The 14,289-nt window shown below is 42.9% G+C and overlaps 1 pseudogene across 1 annotated transcript; it reads left to right on the top strand.

The window, feature by feature from the left end:
* The first annotated feature begins 2,210 nt into the window (after positions 1-2,210).
* Positions 2,211-14,081, top strand: LOC311428974 (zinc finger CCCH domain-containing protein 11A-like; annotated as a pseudogene). Its single transcript has 19 exons — positions 2,211-2,564; positions 3,562-4,007; positions 4,392-4,569; positions 4,770-4,889; positions 5,669-5,792; positions 6,223-6,425; positions 7,112-7,231; positions 7,769-7,849; positions 8,144-8,235; positions 8,486-8,489; positions 8,987-9,049; positions 9,311-9,412; positions 9,616-9,681; positions 10,201-10,692; positions 10,918-10,994; positions 11,701-11,893; positions 12,534-12,703; positions 13,118-13,179; positions 13,724-14,081. The product of its transcript is annotated as a zinc finger CCCH domain-containing protein 11A-like (transcript).
* Positions 14,082-14,289: the final 208 nt, after the last annotated feature.

The raw sequence follows: 14,289 nt of genomic DNA, 5'->3' as shown, positions 1-14,289 counted from the left end.
CGTTGTACTGGAAGTTGATGCAGCTGGTTCCATCCGTAACGTGTGACTGTACAGTGCTGTAAAAGAACTATTTTTTCACAGCTTTGGAGAAAGTGAAGCAGAGAAAACCACGCGTAACCACTGATACCTGGACCCCAAACTGCCACAGACTGACGGTGATGCCCACTGGATATCTCCTGATACCCTGCTGCCTTCTGACTGCTCCAGCAGAAGTCCCGTTTTAATTAGCCAGCAGGTCCCTCTGAGGGAGGGACTTTGCTAAAACTCCTGCCGTAGGAAGTATCCTACGGGAGCCAAGTTGCTAAACTGATGTGTGGTTTTCCCTTAACCCCCTCACCCCTGACTTTCCAGCTCCTGACGACACTGCCAACGTGTGCAGTGTCACCGTGTGCCATCTAGGTGCCAGCTGCCATGGTTTATATATTGTAAAATTAGTGATTTGGGACTCGTGAGCACTGAGGAGAGGCTAGCAATTGCTTAAGAGCTTTCCTTGTGTCGCTCTGGGGCAGGGAGATGGGTGAAACATCTTAGGCTTGAAAGTGATTCCCTGCAGAGTGACGTGCTCAGATCTGCACAACAGATCTGTCGTTTTGGTCACCTTATTAGATCCCTGCTTGAGAGGTTGCTTGCAAGAATCGATTCCTCTTCACCTTGATGTGTCAAGCTAAAGACAAATCTGTGCCGAAGCACTGTTTGATCAGACGAGTGCCTCGGTTCAGGATTGTTCTTTGACAGCTACAGAAACAGCAGGACGATCAGCGCCTTCAGGAACAGATGAATTTGATCTTGAGGCTGTCGTAAAACAGGTCCCTGAAGTTTGAAGACTCTTCAAATAGTTTGGGCCAGCAAGGAGCAGCTGTACGTGGCAGCTGCGGTAACTCGGGGCTCCGAGTCTCAGAGAGCGTGGTGAAAGCTGGCTGCTGGAGGAAGCTGAGGCAGCGTTCAGCTCTAACCTTTGCCTTCTTGGCTGGCATCTTTGCACTCCTGCTGTCAGTGGGTGTTGAGTGTCCGTCCCCCCAGCCTCAGAACGTGCCCTCAGATGTAGGCAGCGTTTAGCAGCTAGAATTCCCTCAAATAGAAAGAGTACAAATGATGCGTTTTCTGCTTTTTCTTTGGAACTCTTAGCTTGAGGTTTTCCTGCAGGCCTTGAGGTTTCTTGCAGCAGCAGGGATGAGTTCTGTTAGCAAGAGGCTGTTCTGTGCTTTGACTGTGGGAAGATGAATGGTTACGTGTGCACCGTTAAATATAACTTGACACCTAGCACACCGCACTTGCAGCCTGTGGGGTGCTTTAACAAGCAGGTAAATCAGCAGAGGCTGTTTTGCAGCCGGGGTGATGCTGGGTGATTAAAAAGCAGGGGCAGAACAAGGAGTTTCTAGTGTTTGTTCTTGCTTGTCATCCGACTCTCCACTTCCACTGTTCTTTAAAACAAACAAACAAACAAACAAACAAAAAAAAAACAAGCAAGGGGTAAGCATCTTAATATCTTTATTATAAATGGAAGGCACAAAAGAGGCCAGCAACAGAGACTGTCCAAGAGAAATGCTTTGTGCTTTATAAACAAACAAGGAAGTACCCTTAGGTGGGTGTGATAATCCTCCTCTAATGCGTTTTTGGGGTGCAAAAATAGATTTGTTCCTTTCTTGCTCTTCTCTGCAGGACAAAGGCAGAATAGGCACTGCAAAGTTCGACCAGGGAGGTCAGTTTGTTCCGTACTGAGAAAGACAAGCCTGTAAAACAAACTAGACAGATTTTCTTTGTACTATTCATCTTCCTTCAGCAAAGGCAAAGCTTATGACACTTGTTGGTGTGTATTTCCAGACCCCCAGCTACTGGCACTGTAGCGCATCTCTAATTCTTTGGTACAAAAGGTTCAAAATCTCTTAATGCAAAAATTTTACCAGCACCCTGGAGCAAAAAAAAAGAAATCTAAAACCCTTACCAACTTCTATTACAGACCTGCTGAGTGCACCAGAGTTACTCATTTTTATTCAGGCTTTCAGGGGCAACTTCAGTTGGTTTAGTGCTTGGATTGCTCTGTTAGCAGATGTCAGTTTAAAAAAAAAAAAAGCTTTTGAGGTCCTTTTTAAAATGAGACTGTTTTTTTGGAATTTGGAATACTGCAAGGTATCGTTGGTTTTGCTTTCTTCCCATTCCTTAGACCAGATCCATTCAGATTCTGAACAGCGTTCCCGGTCTGTTCTGGAAAATGGAAGGCAACAAGCAAAATGATGAGCTCCTTGGGCAGTCAAAAGAGCTAAATCTGGAGAGTGTTTTGAGTCAAACTTCCATGCTAAGGAGCACCAGTAATTGTTAGAAGTAGCTGCAGAGGAACCTGCATGGCACTGGGTGTGTTTCTGAAGGTGCTAAAGGTCCGAAGTGACGATTCCTATCCATACTAAAGAAGAGAAGGAAACCTTGCACTTAACTACTGTTTTTATTCCCTTTGTCCAGCAGTCAAAAGCAGTAACTAATATGAGAACCCAACTTTTCCTCTCTTTATTTTAGATTTGGGAAAATTCCCTGCCAAAAAAATATTTCCTGGAAAATTCACTAGTGTTTGTGTGAGTAAAAGCTTCCAACCTTTTATTATTAATTTGTAAGAACTATTTCATCCACTTTTGTCCAGAAGAGTCAGAAATAATTTGCACAGAAATGTGCAGCGTTTTAATGAAAGGATTCAGAATCACTCTGAATTGAACTTTATCTGGTCTGGTTGCAGGTTTTGTGACATTTAGTGTCTTTAAAAAAAAAATAATCAAAATTTCTGACTTCATATCAGAAAAAAAGAAAAAAAAATGCTTGTGGCGAAATAAAATCTGTTGCAGCTCTGCTCATCGAAAACTCATTGGCTGTTAAATTGGACCTAAGTCGTCTTCTCTAACCTTTCATGATCCTGCAGCAATGGATGATGATGGATATATGGATTAGGGAACAGCACGTGATGGCAAACCTGTGGTATTTGCTACGGCGCAGAAAGAAAAACCAAATTGCTTCCAAAAAATCAAAGTAATTCAAAATCCTTGGTATCATGCAGCCGTGCCACTGGCAAAGTGAGCATTCCCCTGCCTCTCAAAGCTTGCTGTACCCTTGATCTGCTGTCTTGCTGCTGTTAATTGATTGCAACTCTACGTGTCTGATCAGGGCTACGAGTTGTTCTCGATATGGAGATCATACAACATATACTGTGCACGCTTGTGTGTATAGATATGTTTATCCTGTATGCATGTACATCCGTATGCATATTTGTGTGCTGGCCCCCAGATCCCTCATGTTACAAAGCATCGGCCTCGAAGGCATACTCATCAAAATCTTTTGTAGAGCCTCCATTTTTTTCTAGTTCCCTCAAAATGAGAGAATTTTTACGCGCTCTCTGTGTCGAAAAGGCAAAAATTCTGATTTTCACTGTCGCTCTCGCTAACTTTCTCTCACTCCCTCCTCGTGTGTGTATAAACACAGATGTGTGTATGCGTATGCACATCTGTGGATTTAGATGCACTGGTATGTTTTTTGCTGTACAGGTAATAAAGACGGGGAAAGGTTTTTGTGTTTTCTTAATAGGTGAAGAAATCTTGAAGACCAGAGATTGGAACATGCTGAATTTTAAATTAAAAAAAAAAAAAAAAAAAGTTAAATTGTCCGGCTGTGGAAGATGGAGCCTCATTTTTGCAGCCACTTTGAATCACGAGTTCATCTCTAAATGCGCTGGTTTTTTTTGTTTTTGTTTTGTTTTGGGTTTTGTTTTTTATTTTTTTGAAGAGCTAACTAACCCTGGCTGCATCCAGTCTGAGAGAGCATTCAAATGGACTTGCTTCCTCTCTTAGTTATAAGCTGTTTAAAAGCGCATCCTATGTTTGAATTGTGGATGAGAGGTTCCCTTGGCAAAGTGAGGAGGAAAATTCTTCCTACCCCTTTATTATTAATTCACGGATTCAGTCTTGGTTCGGCCTACAGGAGCAGTTAACTGGAAGCCTTTGAAGATCGATAACTTTGCTGAGGTTGTCCAGGTAGGTGAAATCGAAGACCCACAGGGCCTGGAACGTGCTGTTTAATGCGTCCTAACTGTGTTCTAGAGAAGTTATTTGTAGCCATAGTTGATTATTGACTTGCATGTATCATCAGGTGGTTTTTTAAGGAGTGACTCCGTTTTCAGGCTTCCAGATGTGCTCCAGGTCATATTATTGAGGATGTGGAAGAGAACGCTTGCTGACAAAGCTCCTGGCAGCTTTACAGAACTTTAATATTTAGTTAGTTCATGTAACAGCTGATTTCAAGGCTTTGCTCTCTTTGAGAGACTGATAACTTGATTTGATTAACTGAAGAAAGCTGGAAAAATGTCCGTTCCTCATTATTTTTCACTTGTTACTTTCTTTCGGGTTACTTTTAAAAAGAAGATTTCACTGATCACAAGCCAGTAGAAGACTTTCAGCCCAAGCAAGGGTGAAGACAGCTCTCTCCAAGAGCAGAGGAAGTCCATGTGGAGAGAACCCGAGCTTGTTAGCAGAACTCGTCGGCATGTCTAAACAAGGAGACGATTGCTACTTCTATTTCTATTCTACCTGTACCAAGGTATGGCTGGCTTTCCTTTGCTTTGCTTTTTTTCCCCCTTTTTTTCAGGAAGGAGTAGATTAGGAGGAGGAAGCACACTGGTCTTTGGTTAACTTGAGAACCAGATAGATTGTGAATTCAGTTGTAGCACCATCAGGCAGCAGCATGGCCATTTTTGAGGCTGTACTCTATTTTCCTTGTTGGTTTCCTTTTGGTTCCAGGGAGACAAATGTGCCTACCGCCACTGCGAAGCTGCTCTGGGCAATGAGACGGTCTGCAAGCTGTGGCAGGAGGGTCGTTGTTTCAGGAATGTCTGCCGATTCAGACACATGGAAATTGACGTGAGTGCCTAACAATGTGTTCTCAAAATAAATCCACAAAAGCATTTTTCAGTGCCGTAGGTGTACTGATTGTGCTTTTGCAGGATAGATTTGTTTGCTTCAAAATCATACTGGTTTCTGTTACCAAGAGAGGGGGTGGGAGGAAGCAGAGGGAAATAAAATCAATGCCTTAGGTATGTCTTAGCAAGATATTTGTTTATTTTTTTTTATTAGATGCTGACAGTTTTCTCAAGAGATGCAGAATAGCTGTTAAATAGACTGCTAAAACCTGCTGGAGCAGGGGGGTAATAAACAGGCTGTTCTATCCTCATGGGAGCAGGCTTGATAATGAACTATCAGGTGTCTTCTGACCCACAGTCCTTCAGATAACGCTGTTGTAGCTGCCTGGGGTAGGAAGTGGGGAAAGTTAAAGGTGCAGCAGAACTAAGTGTCCAAGAAGTAGTTCTAGACAGGGTTAACCTAGGCAATTTCAGATGTTCTTTTTCCCTCTGAATAATCCTAGTATAATCCTAGGTGTATTAGTTTAAGCCACCCTCAACTGATGTCTGAGAGTGCCTGTCTTCTCAAACTGAGTGATGACCAAACTAAATGTGCATAATGGTTACAGCTTATGCAAACTTTGTGAATATGCCCAGAAATACTACACTTAACTGAGAAACTGACCTTTGGAATGATGTTTCAGCACTGTGTTGTGACAGCTGTCACAATCTGGAGCTGTGCATCTCTTTGCAAGCCTCAGGTGCATGTTATCACGAGCTTTTCTTTCTTTCTGTCTTCAGAAAAAGCGCAGTGAGATTCCTTGCTACTGGGAGAACCAGCCGGGAGGCTGTCAGAAAGCCAACTGTGCTTTTCATCATGCAAAGGGACGTTACATCGATGGACAATTCCTACCACCAAGCAAGAGTGAGTTTAGGTCCTTTTTCTTTAAGCGCTGAAGAATTAATTTTGAGTAGTACTTAGTGGGTGCCAATCCTGTAGGGGGCGTCAGGTAACTGTTCATTTGTGAGTGCAGGAAAAGGTCTGCAGTCATAGGTGTACTGCACCGAGTGTACTGCTGGTGTTTGTTTTCTGCTTTCGTGCTCAGCTTCTCTTTGCTTTGTGTGATGTTTGCCTTGCAGTTTGCTTCCTGTTGTTTCCTCTTTTGCTGGGTGGTAGGGAGATGTGTTGTTGTTGGAAGGGAAATCATTGTTCACGGTGTAAGCAGTGATGGGATGGGCAAAAGGAGATGCTGAATTCGTTGTCTGTGCGGGTTATCTGCCTTTGCTACCATCTCTTTGCATTGTGGTCAAAGTTTTAAACTGCCATATTACCGATGATCCTCCTCTTCCTCTAGCTACGCTGCCAAGTCCGCCTGAGTGCGCGGACGATGATCTGAAAGTGGCTCAGATGTCACTGCAGCAAAACAAACTTTCTGTCCAGTCAAATCCCTCTCCACAGCTAAGGGGGTGACGAAAGTGGAAAACTCTGAAAATGTCCCAAGCCCTACACACCCTCCAGTTGTAATCAATGCTGCAGATGATGATGAAGATGATGATGGTGAGCATGTTTTGGTTCTTGGAAGGAATTTGTGCTGTAAATGATTGTGTAAATCTTTGTTTCTTGAAGGAATTTGTGCTGTAAATGAATGTGTTAAATCTTTGGTTCTTGAAGGAATTTGTGCTGTAAATGAATGTGTTAAATCTTTGGTTCTTGAAGGAATTTGTGCTGTAAATGAATGTGTTAAATCTTTGGTTCTTGGAAGGAATCTGTGCTGTAAATGAATGTATAAATCACAGATGACCTGAGGTCTGACTAGCGATAGGGCAGGCAGTCTGGCCAGGTCACTGGTGGCTTTGTCTGGCAGTCAGTGGACAGAAGCTGAAACGTTGGAGGAAAGCTTAGAACCACTCCTGGCTTTAGCTGGTCTTTTGTGTAAAGTTCTATGTGAAACTAGGAAGGAAATTTCTTTTTTCTGTCTGAAGAGCAATGTGTTGTGTAGTAGTTAAAGCTGCAGAGAGAATCTAGAGTCCTAGATGTTTTGTCCTAGTGTATTCTACTTAGGAGTTCATCAGGTCAGTGTAGCTGTTTAAAAAAAAACAGACAAACAAACAAACAAACAAACAAAAAAACCAAAACAGCAACAAAGTTTTTTATATGAACCATGGGCTGAAGTGTCACTGCATGAGCTACGTAATCATGACCAACCTGGTCTATGCATAACTGAATCGATTTTTCCCCTTCAGACCAACTTTCTGAGGAAGGAGAAGAAACTAAAACTCCCGTCCAGCATCCAGCTGCGGAAGGCAAAAATGGATTACGGGTGATTTCCACTCGGAAAGGCAGTTCTACTACTACTAAACAAGGTATGCCAGCACCTTAGTAGGATAAATCAGAAGAACTTGACAGTTAAGTCAAAAGCAGCGTGGTGTAAAAACACAACAAAATGTAGGGGTGCTGAATGGAGTCGGTTATTTCCATGATCTCATTTCTGCCATTAATACCATCATGTGCCCATTGGGTCAGAAAGGTGAACTCCTTTTCTTTACTTTTGGAGAACAAAACAGGGCCACAGCATGGAGTTTAAATGGCTGCACGTGCAGCCTTGCAACCACTGTTGATAAGCCATATCTAACGATAGAGGGATCTAATATCGTGTAAATGGATTAAAATGTGGATCTAATATCGTGTAAATGGATTAAAATTAAAACTACATTTTGAACCCTGAAGGATGAAAGGAGGGGCAAAATGCCATTGGTTCTATGGCTCTTTCACTTGTGAGGAGTGTTGACAGGCTTTATTCGAAATACTTCAGAAAGTTCCTGAGCGCTAAGAAGCCTGAGGACCTGTGGTCCTCAGTGAGTGCCTCTAAGCCTGTCTCATGAACTGTTTCCTGTTTTCAGAGGGCAATCTGAATTTTGGAATAAAAACACTTGAGGAAATCAAATGGCAGAAGATGAAGGAAAAAAATAAGAGACACGGTGGTGAGTTAATATTCCCTACTTTCTTATCCTGTTCACGGCAGGTGATGGTGACTGGGAGCTGCTTGAGGGACAGACTTCCATTTTTAGCTGGGGGCATAAAGCAACCTGATTCTCAGCCAGCTGGTATTCTAAATGGGAGTTCAAAGGGCAACCAGAGGCAAATCAGTCACCTCTCTTCTTTACATGCTCTGCTTGCTGTATTTTTGACAGTAACAAATCATTTAAAGTTTTTTGTTCTTTGTGATAGTTTTTTATGTTGGGCAAACTTCCTTACGTTTTGGTTGCTCTGAACAGAAGGTTCTTCAAGATCTTCTCTTCGTCCCGTTGATTCTTTGATTTTTCCTGCTCCAGAAGAGGAAAACGTCCGGACAGTGGTGAGAACTGTGACAGTGTCTTCCAGGAAAGGTAATAATGAATGCTTTTGTTTTGATTTCATTACTCCTAAACTGGAGGGTTAAGCAATAATTAAAACAATTCACCCATGTTAGCCTTCTGGTGCTGCCTTCTGTTCAAAACGTGCTTTTATGCTTAAAGTCCCTGGTTGTACTGGAAAGATTTGGTGCTCAGGTTAAGTGCAGTGGCAGGAGAGAAAAAAAAAAGTGTCAGTATGCCAATAGGGGGGTAACTGAAAACCAGAAGAGTAACGAGAAGAGCGAGCTGTAGAAGCCAGTGCTATATAAGAAGCAATTTCTGAAGCATTAAAGAGGCGTACAGTGGCAGGTGTGGACACAGTATGACAGGAGTTTGTGTATAAATTGTTTAGAGCTGTGCAAATGCCTTTTAAAGGGAAAAAAGTGTGGAAGTACTTTTACTCGTAGACATTCACCTTAGAAAGGAATATTTCTCAGCATTTGCACCTAAGAATATTCTGCTTGCTTATGCAGCTTTGTTCTGCACAAAGTATAGGTGTCAAGCAGACTCAGATTCACTCTCCACTATCTCAGCTGGAATTTGAAGCAAGCACTGAGACTATTAATATTTTTTTTCCATGTTAATTATAGTTAAAATATGAGTTTATGTGGTTTAGCTGTCAAAAGAGTGTCTGACTGGAGTTTTTTGGACATGGGCTAACAGGATAATATTTCTGTTGGCTACTGGTTTCTGTGAAATAGAAAAAAAAATTCCCTTTTGTTTTAGGGGAGGAACCTGTGGTTCGAGTAGATCTTGCTGATAGACAAGGAAAACGGAAAGCCTCCGCGGGTAAGAACTTTTTACGAGCTGTTACGTAGGTGCTGCCTTCTATATATGACTGCATTAAAGAGTATTTGTGATGTATGAAAGGAAAATACATTGCAGTGGAGATCTGTGTTGACTGCAGAAATGGCAAAAAAAAAAAAAATCATTTAGCAGCTGAAAGGCAATTCTATGAAAATATGCTTGAAAAAGAGAAGCTTATTGTTGACTGTTCTCAAACCTTCCTGCAAAGAAAAGTTCTTACAATATTCCTTGTTTTCTCTGAAGATGATGTAAGCAGCCTTCCAGTGAAGCGCAGCCTTGCTGAAAGGCTGGGGAAGAAGGTAGAGGCTCCGGGAAATGCTGACAAAGCACCCAAGAGAGAGACAGGTACTAAATGGGCATCTGGATTGGATTCCTGGGTTTCGTATTTAGTCTTTCTGTTTGTCCTTTTCCAGTGATGTTTCTTTTTGCATGTTGGCTGAGGTCGTAATCACTGGGATTCAAAGTTACCTTTCCTGTCTTGTTTTGAAATGTGAACCTGAAGTTGACATTATGCAGCCTCCCTAATTCGTTCTTTTTCTGTTTTGCAGTTCGAGTTCCCAAGTCTCTGAAGGACAGGCTGGGATTACCTCCTAAGCAGACCAGTACTGAGAGAGGTAACAGCTAGATATTAAATATGCTTTCTCCTCCTTCCTTTCCACGAACTTGGACTGCTTTCATACATCCCTACAAACTAATTTAAACGAAAACAAAGAACTGACGCCTCTTGCTTGAGTGCTGAAGCTCTTCTGACAGCCACTATCAGAACTCTGGCTCTAGGTGTGTGTTTATTTTCTACTTGTGCCTTGTCGAGGTTTTTAGCTGCTTCTGTGAACCGTTACGTACAATTAGAATAGAACCACTGCCAGGAGCAGGAATTTGAAATGCAGTCTGAAAAAGTAATAAAGTAAAGCAGCATTTCTGTGTAGCAGTTCTCTCTGGATAGGGCTGGTCTTCAAAATACAAGTGGCTCAGAGGAGGAGGAGAATGTTGTTCTAAGGATATTGTTCTAAGATGCATTATTGGGAACGCTCAAGATGAGTTTTCCTTAGTGCTCTGACAAATTTTGGAGACTTAAAATATTGCTGGACTCTCTTTAAATGTTGGTGCTTCTCCTCATTTCTTGATGATGACAGGGAAGGCTGCCAAGCCGATGGGAGAGATCCATGTGAAAACACTGGAGGAAATCCGTCGTGAGAAAGCTCTTCAGAGACGCGAAACTCAAGCCAAAGCCGAGGCTGAAGGGCATGGTAAAACTGAAGATTCCAGCGCAGGGGCAAGAGCTGCTCGTGCAGGTCGCATCCAAACTTTCTCTGAAGCCTTGTCCGAAAAAAAGAATAATCGCTTGGTAGAAGAGAAGAAAAAAGCAGGAGAATGCCATAGCAAGAGCAAAATTCAGGGTGAGTCCAAGAAGCAGCTCGCTCTGTCCGGGCCCAGCAAAGGGCAGGCGAAGGAGCCGGCAGGAAAAGTCAAGCCGGAAGGAGAAGTGCGTGTTAAAACCTTGGAAGAAATAAAGCGTGAGAAAGCTCTGCGGATGCAGCAGAGTGAAGGAGATGTGCCAGCTCCCTCAGCACAACCCGGACCTGCCCCAGCAGAGCAGAAATCTTTATGGAGCACAAAACTAACAGGTAATAAGATGCTTTAATGCCTGCCCCAGTGAGGTGCTTCCCATATTGAGCAAGTTCAGTTTGCTCAGGATCTGCTTCATGGATAAATGCTGAATGGCTTGCACATTGTAGCCTTTCTCTCTCTCTCTCTCATGGGACACAAGGAAATAAGTGCACAAAGGAAACAAGTACCCAGCTTTCTTTATTTCTGCCGTTGACAACACTTTTTTTTGTCTTTTTTTAAAGCACCTGAAAAAGAAGAAAAGAAGGCAGTGGAATTGAACCGGCCTTTTCCTAAACTTTCCTCTGGACCTGATGTACAGGTGAGTCCTCTGTGAAGACACACATACATTCGTACAATTTCTGATAATTCTGACAAGTTTTGTTACTCACCGTGTGCCACCCTCTTGAGTGTGTTCTTACCCTTCAGCAGCTGGTAGGAGCTGCAGTGCAGTCTAAATCCTATCGCCAGCAGCATTTCCAGACAACTCTGTAATCCTCAAACTTGGAATCAGTCTGTTTATACCACAGCAACAAAGAAACCCTGTTAGCACCAGCTGAAATCTACACAGTTAACGTGGAGGGAATTCTTTTTGTTCTTACTGACTTGATCTGTCAGACATGAAGGATTTAATACAGAAGGCCAGAGTTCTGCGTTCAAGGAAATCAATCTGTCAGTGGATACTGTATAGGGGAACTTGTATGACTTTCTGCTGCTTAAAAAGAATGTGATAAATAGATGTACAGCAGAACACCCTAGCTGTTTAAAGAAGCTTGCCATAGTGGATATTGCAGATATGTGAGACTGCGTCCATAGTAAAGCATGGCTCTTGTTACAGGCAGAATTTTATGGAAAAAAAAAAAACAAAAACAAACAAAAAAAACAACAGTAACCTGAACGAGATTAATATGCTGTTCCACATCAAGACCATTTTGGAGGGATTGCTGATCAGATTTTCTTAACGAAATCTCCACGGATTTTATTTATTTTTTTTGTCCTATTCATGCACTACTTTTCTTTCCTTCTAGCCCACTCAGCAGAGTGGAACTCGTAAATGTCCAGAGAAGAGCTTTGAAGAGAGACGGTGGGAGAAGTGGCAACAGAGAGAACAACAAGAGAAGCTTCGGCAGGAGGAAGCTGCTGTCAAATCTACTGCTGGCTTCTTTAATACTGAACCAGCAGGGAAAGTGGCAGCTCAATTTCAGGGCCAGGAAGCTAAAAGTAAGTGTTGAAGGTTAAGAGTTACTTAGGTTGTCTTCTGAAATACAGACAGAAGATGACAATTCTCATGCTGTAACTCTGGCTGGGTGCATTTTGCCACGCAGTGCTACGAAGCGAAGGGTGTACTTTCTTTTTCTTAGTTTGTTTCTTTTCCTGCCAGCCAGATGTTAGGTAAGGAACGGGAGACTAGAAAATGACACTACAAATGTGGACTTTGTAGAACAACTTACCTGTGGGACATCACTGCAAGGGAGAGGAAGCTGGTACAAGAGTTGCATACACTCTTGTCCTACTATAACTGCTGCTTTTTCCTTTCCTAGCGGGAGCAGGACTTTAAATATAAAAGCTGTCTATATTTGTGAACCTAGCTTGCACTTAGGATTGCTATGTGTCTGAGGTTTCCCTTGTCCTGGATTATTATTTACTGTAGCTCTTCGGTTTCTTTGTTCCTTTGTATGGATTGTTGGTAGACAGAGTTTCCTATGTGGAAAAGATTCCTGAGAATCCAGGCAATGGTGGTGTAATTGTGCTGGCCAAATGCATTTAAGTGTGTAGAAGGACTGTGGAAATGATTAAGAGAACCTGGATTTTTCCTGAGGCAGAGCAAGACTGTATCAGTTCTCTCTTCCTTTTACTCTAGCCAACTTTATGACATCTGCGAAGCCTTCGCGTGGGAAAGTCACTTTCCCCAAGAAGAAGGCACTGAAACGTAAGGCACCTGGGAGTTATCCCTCTGCCATAGCAGCTGTGGAACTACAGACTGCCTTTGATGCTGACATGATGGGACCTCCAGCCAGAAAAGCAGCCATGGTAAGGCCAGGGGCTAATGCAGCGATGGATCCCTTGTTAAATTTCTACCCTCCTCTATTTGAAAAGGTGGAAAACTCAAACGTTCTGCAGGCCTTCTGTTTCCTTTGAAATCCAGTAGCTGTCTCCAGGATGCTTGTAGAACCCTTCTGTATTTATGAGATGAATGGCACTCTTTAACCGGTACTCTGATGCTGTGATTTCTCTGGTGTGGGGGATTTTGTCCATTAATGCCATGTTCTTAAAAGACACCAGATCATGAGTAACCTCCAGGTGAATGTGAACTTTCTTCAGGAGCACCTTGGTTTTGTATTTTGGCCACGGCTCCGCAATGCCAGAGGAGAAGCAGTGTGGAGGAAAAAGCTATTAAGGAATCTTTTACCCATGTGTCATAAATACTGTTTTGCTGCTTTCTAGGGTGTTTCAGACGTGCCGGAGCACGTCCCAGCCATCAGACTTGAAGAAAATCCCCAAAACAGGTGACAACCCCAACTTGTTCTTTTTCTTAATCAGTGTATATCCCCAGGGAAACATAAGTTCTGTCACATGTGGGAAAAAATGAGGGTTCTGAGATAATTGAAGCCAAAATCCATCAAAGGAATAAGTCACCTGAAACCACTTTCTAGCAGCTAGCAGGATTGCTTAATTAGGCTTTCTTGAAATGCTGCAAGTCAGCACAGCTTTCCGGTGACTTCTTGGGTTGTCTGAATACCTGAACGAGGATGAGGTGAAGTTCTACTTCCTCGTGAGGTGATAGATGATGAGTAGTGTCCTCTGCCTTTTGGTCCTCAAGAATGCCACCTCAACTCCAGGTGCCCTGGCTTCACAGATAAACCCCCAGACTGAAAAATGTACCTGGTAACACATCGGGCTCTAAATGTAGCCCTGGGTTGATTGATAACAATCCCTGTGTAAGATTGAAGCGTAGGAGGGCTTGCCTACAGTTTTAAGAGCCGGTTTGCAGGAAAGGGATTTCCCGTTAAGAAATGGCATATCCTGATTGTTCTTTCTTGCTCTCCCAAGACCTGAAGTGCGTCTTGGAAGCCCGGAAAGATTTGAGGAGCAGATGGAGATGGATCTCGAGACCTCGACCTCAGCTTCTTCCCAGCCAGAAGAGGCACGGACACGCTGGCTGAGTTCCACAGGGAACGCGCCCTTATCTGCGGATGAAGATTTTGAGAAGCTACTTTGGGAAATCTCAGGAGGCAGACTGGAAGCCGAAATCGACTTAGACCCAGGGAAGGACGAGGATGACCTCCTCCTTGAACTCTCCGAGATGATTGACAGTTGAACTGCGTAGTCCTAGGGTATAATTAAAAAAAAAAAAAAAAAATTAAAACTGTTCTTCTTGTTGGATACCCCGAGGTGATCCTTTTTCTAACTGAGGCTTTGCAATGAGACTTAAAGCACAGTCTGAAGTGGTAGAAATTGGCAGGATCTGCGCTCAGTTGTCCTAAATTTCCCTGCTGGTCAGAGTTAAGGTCTTGTGCATCCGTTCTGTAACTATAGGTGGTTACCTTCGATATCGAGAGGACAAAGCACTTCTTTTGCCACAGAAAGTTCTCCATTGGCACGCCATGGTGGCTACA

The sequence above is a fragment of the Aythya ferina genome (assembly GCF_964211825.1).
Source record: "Aythya ferina genome assembly, contig: HAP1_SCAFFOLD_225, whole genome shotgun sequence".
Taxonomy (NCBI): Eukaryota; Metazoa; Chordata; class Aves; order Anseriformes; family Anatidae; genus Aythya; species Aythya ferina.
This window is presented reverse-complemented; position numbering and strand designations above follow the sequence as displayed.